This window comes from Condylura cristata, unplaced genomic scaffold, assembly GCF_000260355.1.
Source record: "Condylura cristata isolate star-nosed mole 26May11 unplaced genomic scaffold, ConCri1.0 scaffold00015, whole genome shotgun sequence".
Lineage (NCBI taxonomy): Eukaryota > Metazoa > Chordata > Mammalia > Eulipotyphla > Talpidae > Condylura > Condylura cristata.
The window spans coordinates 21,917,406-21,928,920 of NW_004567116.1; the positions used below are offsets into that span (position 1 = coordinate 21,917,406).

General features: G+C 37.7%; 1 pseudogene; it reads left to right on the forward strand.

Annotated features, from left to right (window-relative positions):
- Positions 1-8,560: 8,560 nt before the first annotated feature.
- The window catches only part of LOC101623110, a 4,775-nt pseudogene continuing 1,820 nt past the window's right edge, over positions 8,561-11,515 (forward strand).

Genomic DNA, 11,515 nt, shown 5'->3' on the forward strand with positions numbered 1-11,515 from the left:
AGAGAAAAGGAGTAAAGAGAAGATTAGAGAGTGAGAGTTGCTCAAGGAACCTCAGTTGGTCTCACCTCCAGTGTTTTCAAATCAGATATCAAGAAAATGAGTGAAGAAGCCCTCAGTAAGATCCCGGCCTTAGCCAGAGTGTAATTCCAACCTCATTAGAGACTGCAAGTCAGAGGCTATGTGGACAGCACTGGGATTCCTGACCCACAAAGTTGAGAGTAATAATAAATGATCATGACTGCGTCAGACCATTACATTTTAGGGTGATGTGTTGTGCAGCCATGGTAAAAGAACAGGACAGCTGGGGACAGAAAATTATCTAGTTAGGTCCAAACTATTCAGTTAAGCCATCTTAGCACATTCCATCCCTCAATATAAGTGACCACTGTGATGGGGACAGGGATTCTGCCCACTTTGTGAGGTTATTTTCATTCCTGGGGTTGTGGCAACTGAAAAGTCTAAGACAGTTCTGTCCTGACAAACTCATGGGTCTGGAAGAATAAAATATACTTTCTTTTTAATAGCTTTTCCAGTAATTAAAGTTTTATTTCCACATCCTTTTTTAGGAAGTGTAAAAATACATTCCAAATCATGCTTTCTCTCAAAGTGGAAAAAGGAAAGGGGAAAGCAGAGACCATATGTCTCCAAATAAATGTAATTACCGGTCCTGCCTTCCTCGAGGTCATACACCTATATGTGCAGGGCAGAGGATGGTGAAGGGAAATATTCACATCTGGATTGCATCAAATCATATTGGTTGCAGCTTGCAGACTGCTGTGTCTTGCCAGTTTTCTTGTTATTAATCCCTTGGTACTCGGCAAGAAAAAAATACGGTTCTAAACTCTTCATAAACTGGAATTGGGCAATAATCATGGTGGACAATAAGCAACTCAGTGAACTTGCTAAATTTTAATAAAACTCCCCCCTCATTGCCAGAAGGTGAAACAAAATGGGAGGTCTACACAAGTGGAAAGAAGTAAATAGGATGACTTTGCTTCTGGCCTTGAGTGGTGTGAATGAAAACAGAATGTGCAAATCCTAAAAGGCCGAAAGCAAGAAACCTCATGAAGTTCATCAATAGCAAAGGTGTCCAACGGTCACTGAGTCCATTTGGAATTGCCCCTGAGGGATTCGTTTCCCAAGGCCTTGGTCTGGCACTTGGACACAGCACAGCTGATGGATTTGTGCCTCACAATAAAGGAATGAAATGAGGCAGGCAAATGGAGGTAAATTATTTTTCCATGAGATTTACCCTGCCAGTGAGGAGAGTCAGAAAAATAGAAATCATGATTCTCAAACACAGTTTGGGCTCTTACATCAAGAGATGACAGAAGTGATGGGGAACCAGAAAAGGAGGTTTTGCTTTTTGTCTCTTGGCTCCATTGAATAAACAAAGGTTTCTGGCCGGTACTTAAAGGCATCTTAAAGCCCTTTCACCCTAAACTATTTCTGACCATCTAACAATCTTGTCACTCTATGACCAAGTACTTTTAAACAAATTAGTGTGACCTGTTGTTCCAAATTAGATCATCTAATATTTTCCTTTATCCTTAATTTAGAGTCAATGGTTAAGAGGATGGATTTTGAGCTTTTACCAGATCCCACTCTCCTTGATTATTTGGAGAGAGGTCTTAAATACTCTGTGTCACAATATCTCCATTTTTAAAGCTGTGTAATGAGGAGTCTACTGAAGAATATTATTTGAGAATTAACTATAATGAAGTATACACAGGAGGACTTAGGAGCCTGGACTTAGTGCTCAAGAAATTTTAGTCGTTATTCTTGCACCCAACTATACTTTCTGGCCCACTCTACACATGCACACAATTTTATAGACTAGATTCTGATCTATTTTCTTACTTTCTTCTATTTGGTGTAGTTAATTGGATTGCTGACACTATCACAAGACCTAGGTAGCCACAGCCCTGCCTCTCCTTTTCTATAAGCCTGCAATCATTATTTGTCTACATTCTGACCTTTCATATTTGATGTAATTAACAGTATTTAAAAACTAATTCTTAAAAAAAAAAAAAACACCAAATACAAATCTCTGGGTAACAGAAGATGTAATAGTTTGTCATTAGAGCCATGAGGTCAAGGGCCATGTCTGTTACTTTACTGTTTTGGAGTCCACATCAATAACAAACATTGGTTTTATTTTCCAATTTTTTGCTGTGATTAATCCAAGAATAGGCTGGTCCTCTGTTGCACTCATGGATCTTTCACCTGCTTGGGTGAGACAAAGGCTTGCCAAGAAACAATTGTAATCTAATGGACTAGGTGCCAGCTAAGATAGAGCTAATATCAAGCTCTATGAGAAATGGAATAACTTACTTTTTCTTTTATGATGAGAGTCAGGAGGCTATGAAAAGTTTTATAGATCAAGTGAGAATTAAAGTGGAACTTGAAGAACAAGCAAATGTTCTAGTTATTCCTCTTAGGGACCTTATTTTAAGCCTCAATTTAAATTTGAACTTCAAAATTCCCTCCCCTTTAGTGTTTCTAAGATGGCTTCCAACACTTCTTACTACTTGGCATGCGTGTGCTAACATAATCTCTTTCCTTGAGTGTAGTCAGGACATCGTGACTTGCTGCTAATGAAGAGAATATGGCAAAAGTTATGGGAGTTCCTACGTGAGATTAGGTTACAAAACAGACTCTGACTTCCAGCTTGCTTGGCCTCTTTCACTCACTCACTTTGCCTGAGGTAAGCCAGTTACTATGTTATAAGTCACTCTGTGGAGTAGCCTATACGGCAGATATTTTACTGCTGCCATGTGATTTCAGACTGTTGCTTCATGTAAGAGAATGTAATGCGAGAAAAACTGGGCTTCCCAGCTCTCCTATAGTAGTAGCTGATCATGTCTTACAGGACTGCTTCATCAAGGAGGCTTCTGTGCTGTGGCCTATGCTGATCTTGATCTTTCTTTTTAGAAGTGCTCATAGGAAATGCCATAGAGAGACTGTGTAGGACCTTATGTCTAAGGCCAGACCTATTCTAGGCTGACAGTCATCCCACATTTGTCCTTCAAAAATCTGTTAACTGTTTAGCCTGACTTCATAGCCACTTTCTTATTAGATCACTAGATAGTCACCACTCCTTTCTCCCATGAGAGGAACTTACTTTCCTTTGGAATTCTGGTTGTTTGACAGTTTTTCAATTTCAACTTTCTGATGAACTCAAGAGAAATGAATTAAATGCAGTTGATCTTGTTTTGGGCTTGGAAATTATGTTCTTTCATAGATAGAAAGAACTTCATCCTGAGAAGAAGCAGAAATTGAACAATATTTTCTTGAATATCTCTTATGTGCTTATCATCCTTCTTTCTGATTTGGGGAGATACAAATATTAATAGAATATTTATTGTCCACTGCAGAACATATTTATTTTAAAGAAATCGGTGAAGAACAAAGCTGTTTCTAGAAATACTAATTTATTTGTAACATGAGTATACTTTTATGAAAAATCTGCTAATAAAATCACTAGGTCAGCAATGAATCTTAAGTTAGATCAGACTCAGTGTTTCCATATTTATATAGGAAATTTCTAAGAAATAATTACTTTTATGCAATGTCATATGACCCTGTGAGAGCAATTATGAATAAATATCTGAGTGTGATTAGAAATTCTTTTGTTCAGTCCCTCCCTTGTAGCACAGTGGGTTAAAGCGCAGCACTGCAAGCAGCCACAGTCACTTCAATTTGAATTTGATCCCCTACCCAGGAGGTGATCCACATGGTGCAGCAGACCTCTCCTGTCTCGCCTGCTGCTGCCCTCAGCTGTGTACTTCATCAATCTGCCTGTTCAATTCCCCACTTTGTCTCTGATGAATCCTCTCACTGCTCCTGCACCTCTGGCCTGTACCCAGTTCTCTGTATATAAATAAACAAACCTTTAAAAGAAATTCTTTTGTTCAATTTTTGGTATAGCCTACTCCATTTTATTCAAAATGTGGCCCTCTAACATGACTCACCATCCCACTTTGCCCAAGAGGCCCAGTTTGCCCAAGGAAAGTCCCTGAGTTCCAGGCAAACTGGTTAGGTTAGTGATATGCTGGAATCTAGCAACATTCATATTACCAGGTGTTTATTAATAATGCAGAATTATGACAGTCCCACACCTACTGAATTAGAAACTAATAAGATCAACAGGAAATTCAGAGGTACATGAAGGTTTAAGAGAGATTGTTTTAGAAACAAGAGTTGAATATCTGTATACCTTAAATGGAAAGTTCCTAAGGCATTTAGAAAATATTTTAAAATTACTTATTCTGTACTGTCTTTTCTACAACTCCAGCCTTAATAAATTTATAAGTTATTCTTCATAAGAAGAATTAAGTCTCACCAGGACTTTATTATTTGTAAACGCAGATGTCAAATGGATATCAACTGTTTTATCTCCTTTAACTGCCCCCCCCTTTCTAAGTAAATTAACTTTATCCAAGATATTTTATTTATATGTATTTAGGCCCCTAGAGAGTAACAGTTAAACTCACTCCATAATAAATAACTAACTATATTAAAAAGCTAGCTAATCAATAAAATTCTAGTAATTTTGTTCTATATTCCAATATGGGGGGATGAGGGGAGAAATATTTATCTTTGCACCTATCTGGACAAATATTCTGCTTTTGGCTTCTTTGGGGACAACAATACCTTTACTTTTTCATAGTAATGGTTATCTGATCATTATATTTAAACACTCATAAAACAATTAGTCAAAATAATCAGTTCATTTGTATTTATTAAAAAGCCTTTGTTTGTGGGTCCTCCCAGTTATAGCTGTATTCACAGAGCTGTATACAGACTCTGTTTCTCCTTATATTCCTACAGAATAGCACATGACTTAATCATTCCTAGTTTGTTTTTGTCCTTTTCTTTAGCATTTTGGGTTTTCCATCTTCACTCTCAGATCCATGGAATACTCTTCTGAAACCTCCAAAGTCTATTTAAATTGGCATAAAATCCTAGAAAAATTCCATCAATACTCCCTGCAGCCACCATCCAGTAATAAAGCTCAGATTCACAACTGGCCCATTCCCTGGAACCTTGACTACTAAGTGGAACTGCAGGGTTGACTTCAGTTTAGGAGTGAGTGTATGGCTCTGTGGCGTAATTAGTTTTTTTCTGACCTTTATTTCCCTTCGTCCTCATTCCAACTTAACTAAGGTATTTTAAAGGATAACTTTTTAGGCAAAACACCCACCTTTTCTGTCCAAGGAAAATGGCATTGTTAATATAAGATTTGAATCAAGACCTACTTTCCTCTACTTTAGAACTCACAGGATATCTATGCACTTCACTGACCCTCTCCATAAAATGAATAATAGGTATCTTGCAGAGTTATTGTGAGAATTAAATAAATAAGTATATGAAAAGCATAAAGCATAATGCCTCGGTGTTTGTATTCCCAATGGATCTTTGTGGTATTCGTTAATTGATAGTACTCGTGGCCCTGAAAATAAGAAATAAATCTATAATTTTGTACATATGGCAAAGCATATGTATTTAAGCATGTTCATGTGTTTCCCCCAACTTTATTTGCACAATATTTTCCTAAACTCTTCCCAAAATATTAAATGTCTTTGGGGAAAGGAAATAAAACAACACATGCTGTGATTTGTCACAGGCCAATTCCTTATTTTTTAGACAGACCATATCAAAATGACATTGTTGGAATGGTATTTTATATGGAATACATATGCTTGTGTGAAAGCCCATATTAGAAATTAGTCTTGTGCACGGATTTATGTTGTCTTCATGTGATGAGATTCCAGTTTTTACAAAACAAACCCCTACCCTTCTTGAACAGGGGACAATGTGACACACGTTTGGAGCTAGAATACTCCTGTTGGCTTCCAAGAGAATCTTTTAATCCAACTCCGTCTTAGTTTTCTCCTAAGTACAATATTATTAGGGTAATAAATATAACTATTGGTAATTGAAGCTAATATTTATAAAGTGCTTACTATGATGTAACCCACACACATACTCAATTCCATTTAATATTCACACCAACAGGCTGTTTTTAGTACTAGACCACTTCCACTTGAAGATGCTAAACTGAATTTCAGGTAGATTCAATGGCGTAATGCAAGATTTGTCAGATATAAGCTTTAGAACTGCCACACAGTCTGTGTTTCAATATATTGCCCTCTACTGCCTGCCACAAAATGAGCACAATATGATAACTGCTTCTCAGTTCATTACTAGGAGCTTACCTGTCATATGCACAGAATATTTTCTTTAAAATTCAGTTTCAAGTGTTTGCATGGCATTGACCTCTGAAGCTAGAATAAAAACTTCATTAATATTAGGGAAAGTTCAAGTGCTTAAAAACCACTAAGAACCTCTTTTTCTTTAGTTGTAGTATTTCAAACACACTAGTTTTCTAACCAAAGATCAGTTTCAAGCTTTCCTTCATTTTAGTGCCCCCCTTTTCCTTGGCTAATACTAAAATGGCAGATACACCTTTCTTTCATTGAAAACAGGAGTGGTTATATTGGTTTCCCAGGGTTTGCAATAAGCTGCCACAAATTTGGTGGCTTAAAACAGATTTTTTTTTTACAAAGTTAAGCTTATTTTTACTATGTTAGCTTGAATTCACACTCTTTGGTATTAACACATATAAGGTGAAGACCTATCTACATACCATAAAACCTTCATACAGATATTTATAAATAGTTTACTTACAATTGCCAATTGGAAGAAGCCAATTCTAGGTGAATAGACAAACTGTGGTAAAATCAGACTATGAAATAGTATCTGCACTAAGATGAAAAATGCTTCATTATTCCAATGATTCAGCATTGGAGTTGTAAATACATATTACTAAGCAAAGAAGCTAATCTGAAACTTCTGTATTTTGTCATGATAGAATTTATATGTCAATCAGACTGGGCCAAATACTATGCAAATATTGGTCAAACACTGGTTTGACCAAAGACTGGTCAAACACTCCTGGGTCAAAGACATCCTTTAGCCTAAGCTAGACTATTCACAGTTCTGTGTCTCCAGATTGCTGAATTACCCTGAAGATCATGTGACTAGCCATTCCATAATCATGTGAGCCAATTCCTTCTAAGAACCAAGTTCTCTCTCTCTCTCTCTCTCTCTCTCTCTCACACACACACACGCACACACACACATACACACAGGATATTAGTTCAGTCAGAGAACTCTGATGAATATAACATGATTCTAACTATATGGCATTCTAGAATGGGCAAAATATGGTGACAATAAAAGAACCAGTATCAGTGGTTTCCAGGAGTTAGATGGAGAAGGGAGAAATAAAAGAGGAAGCACAGGGGACTTTTACGGTACCAAGAAACTGGCCAGTAGGATACTACTCTGGCAGATACAGGTTTTTAGATATTTTTCAAAGTCCATCATAACTCGAATGTAAACTGTGACTTTGGCTGATAATGGTGTATGATTGTAGGTTTGTTGATTATAACATCTTGTACCTTCCGGGGCAAGAAGGTGAAAAGGAAGAAGCCGGGCAAGGGAAGAGAGAACAGAAAATATATGGAAACTTTGTATTTTCTGCTCATTTTGTTGTGAATCTGAAGCTTCCCTAAAAGTAATGTCTATTGAAATGAATGCATAGAAATATATCTTGTGACAGTTAAAGAAATCAGAGTCTGAATCAGATTTGTCAGCAAAGCTGAACTCTGTCAGGAGGCTCTAAAGACTCTCTTCTGTCTCTTTCAACTCCTGTGGGCTGTGGTCATTCCTTGACCAGTGGCTTCACCACTCCTCAATCACTTCCCTGATTACATTGCCTCCTCATGCTTTTTCTTCTGTGTGTTTCTTATAGGGGCACTTCTCACTGAATCAGCACACACATCTTAAAGACAGATATCCATGTCACTATCCCATGACGAATCATGAGGAGTTAGAAGGAGCTCAAAAACACATCATGAGACTCTGTGGTAGGGATTCTCCCACACCAGGTTTCCCGTCTCTATCACCCTACCTCCATTCACTGACACCATAGCATTGCTGCTCTCTTGTATCTGAAGAAGAGTCCCTGGCCAGTTTAAGTTATACAGCATAGGACAGGCAGACTTGATTTTAAAAATATAGACTACTTAACCAAAGCCAAAGTCTTGCTTTAATAATAGGGAAACTTCTTAACACATATTCATATTTACTTTAAATCTTAGTAGAGGCCATGACTATCCATTTTCCAGTTAATAAAGTCCTACTTAGAGGGAAAATCAAAATGTAACTAGGAATGGTGGAGACAAATTTCAAATCCAATTCTGCCAGTGGTCTTAATTTTAATATCTCCTCACAGCCCTGAGATGTTTACTGGAGTCACATTTAAACCATAGCCCTGCAGCCTGTGTGCCAATAACCATCACTTCAGGGGAACTCCAATCTAACCTAACATTCCTAAGAAGTGGGAAACTTTTTAAAGCAGGGAGTATTGAAGCAACCATCTGTCCATTCAAGTTGGCAAAAGTGACCTCCTGTAATGATGTAGTTCAAAATCAGCCTTTGTCTATTTTATAATAGCTTTTTGTTACTGAAGGGATAGGATATAGCCAGTATGGATCCAGGTGAAGATGGTCCCTTCAGACTAAAAGTGAGGGAGTAATTCCAGGGTGAAAAGAAAGTTTGAAGCACTGAATATGAGGTTTAAATTGGAAAAAATACAAGTCAGTTATGAAGTTCTTGAAAGAGGCCACAGGTGTAGAACAATGTAGAAGAGGGAGAATGTCTTCATGGACAGGTAATACTAGCATCTAGGATCCCACATGGGCCTCAACAAGAAACTTGGGGAATAGAATGTAGATGGAAGAGACCCCTTACCCCACCTACAGACAGTAAAATATAGGTCAACTAATTAAATGACTACCTCCTTGGGTGTTAACAATGTGCCATGTATTGTGCTAAGCAAAGTTGATGCCAACTTAATTTGTTGCTGTGACTTTCCCAAAAAGTCAGTTTTGTGTCTTGGACATACAGAGAAGCTGATAGTCCAAGGAATGAGGTGTCTTGACCTGCTTTTGGTGTTTCCATTTTGGATTTGCATAATGACTTAACAGAGACTAAAATTATCACATTTAAATGTGTTCATATTTAAATTCAGGTTGAACTATCACAGATAACATCAACACAAAAATGAAAGGCTAGACTCCAAGAGGTATTTTAAATATGGGTCTACCTATAATGAGAGTTTGACTGTATCAGATCTGTATGTGGACAGCTGATTTTTTGGTTATTTTAAATGCTTTCAAAACCTTGCATTTCTGGGTGTTTGGAAGACTATAAGCTTTAATGAAATTGATAAGCATGGCTTGTAATAAAGCAGAGATGAGAGTACATCATGTAACAAACTCAAGTAAGTTAAATAAATGTTAAATCAACCTGTGATGTGAATAAACTGCAAAATGAACTAACTGAATTTAGGTATCCGAAATAAATGCCACAGTATTTTAAGAAAAAAAAATTCCCCCATAATATGCTTTTGAAAAGATAAAAACAATACTGGATGATTTCACTTATATATAGAATAGAAAAATAAAACAAAGTAACAGATAACTAACCCCTCTGTAGAACCAGAGGGTCAGGGTAGGGATTGAAGAAGGAGGGATGGGTCCCAATGCACTATGGTGGAGGATTATGGAGGATTATGGGTGCTCTGGTGATAGATTTGTTGTAGTAACATACCTTTGAAAAGGTGTAAACTTATACCTCTAAGTTTTAAAATATCAGTATTGTAAACCATTGTTAGCTTAACAAAATAATACAATCAAAAAAGTTTTTTGAAGATTTTTAAACTTATTTGTGCATAGAAGAACTGGGATGTAAGCCAGAAGTGCGGGATGGGGGGTGGAGGGAGGGTGTGTGTGTGACAGGATTCACCAGAGACAGAGTCGGGGAAGAACACAGGATTCTACTGAAATACACTGCTGAGGGGAGCAGCGGTTAGGTCAGGAGAGTCTGCGGTGTGTGTGTGTCAGCTCCCTGGCCAGGAATCAAACCCACACTACAATGGCTGGTGAAAGCTTGATAGTAATGGGACGATCTCTAAAGAAAATGTTCTTAACATTTTTCAAATGGTAGGCCTAACCTAAAATGAACACTTGTTCCATTTTTCCCCTTTTAGTCAGAAGAGCTTTTGCTGTTTTGTGTGTATGTGTGTGTGCGTGAGTTCATGTGAACTTCAACAATATTTTTTTTTATTTCAAAGTTACATTCCTTGACACCGAACTAAATCAAGGCTGGTCTAAGTGAAATAGCCACCTTCTAGAGCTGATGGTTTCCCTTTGATGTTGTAATTATTAAACACTCAGAGGACAGTTGTGGGTCTTTTCTGGTGCCTCAGAAACATACTCTAGTGTAACTCAAGTTCAAAGATCCTTTTTCTTCACCGGGGTCCTTCTACAACATCAGCATCCTTTTTGTCTAGGTGTGAACATTCCTTCATGTGCAGGTATGTTTAGAACCTCTTAGGAAGTCCAAAGAAGCACAGTAATGAAGTTTTTTGAGAATAGCAGCTATGATTTTCCAACCTTCATTGCCCTTGCCTGAGTATTAGCATCTGGGAATTGTTGACTGTTGGGTATATGTGTGTTCGATGTATCAGGATTAGGGAAAGGCATTGTTTTAGCATGACATTTAGCACCAATAACTGGCTTTAAGAAACAAAACCCATTCTATTGAACTCTTTTACTAGAAAACACATCCCACAGTTTACCCAATTAATCCCAGGTCTTTTAGCCAGTGAAGTGTTTATAGTTGGGTAAAATAGAATCTTTCAAGGATATGTCAGTATTTCCATTACACCCCCTTTTTTTTCACCCTTAAGTAGCACAGGTTTATTAGTGTGTTCATAAAAATTAATATTCCACTGAAACCTGGCACTCACCCGTAAAGTAAATGTTTACATATCCCTTCAAATATTAACTCAGTTGTTTCTACAAAATGATAGGTCTGCTGGGCATGAGAACTCCGAATTCATACCCTTTCTCATTTTGAACTATTCAGTTAGGTTACTCCTTCAATGACTAACCTTAGCTAATAAACAGCCCTTGAAACAGACAAGATGCCAGCAATGGACTGAAAGAGAACTTTATTATCTAAAAGCTTCCAAAATGAGATCATCCTGAAAAGTGGAAACTATCAAACTAGGTAAGTATAACCAAACAGAAGGGTTATTTGTACCAAAACATGATTCCCTGGTCTCTAACAACTCTGTCACTGCCATGAAATGAGCTCCAGGTCAATACCACTGTGGCTCTGGGGAGGTGGAGGGCAGGTGAAGGCAGGGGCAGAGAGGTGCATGGGTAGAGTTGTGTATAGAGTCTGACTGACTCAGCTCACAACATATTTGGCTGATCCAATCAAATAAGGCCTCCACCAGGGATCAAGATTTAGGTCCATTGTAGGAAAGTTAACAAAATAATTTTCCAAATGACTGATGGGCCAGTGAGTACAGAGAAGGAAAGTGTGGTGAGCTCTGGACTAGAGACAGAATCAATGACCCAGTGTCTCCGTC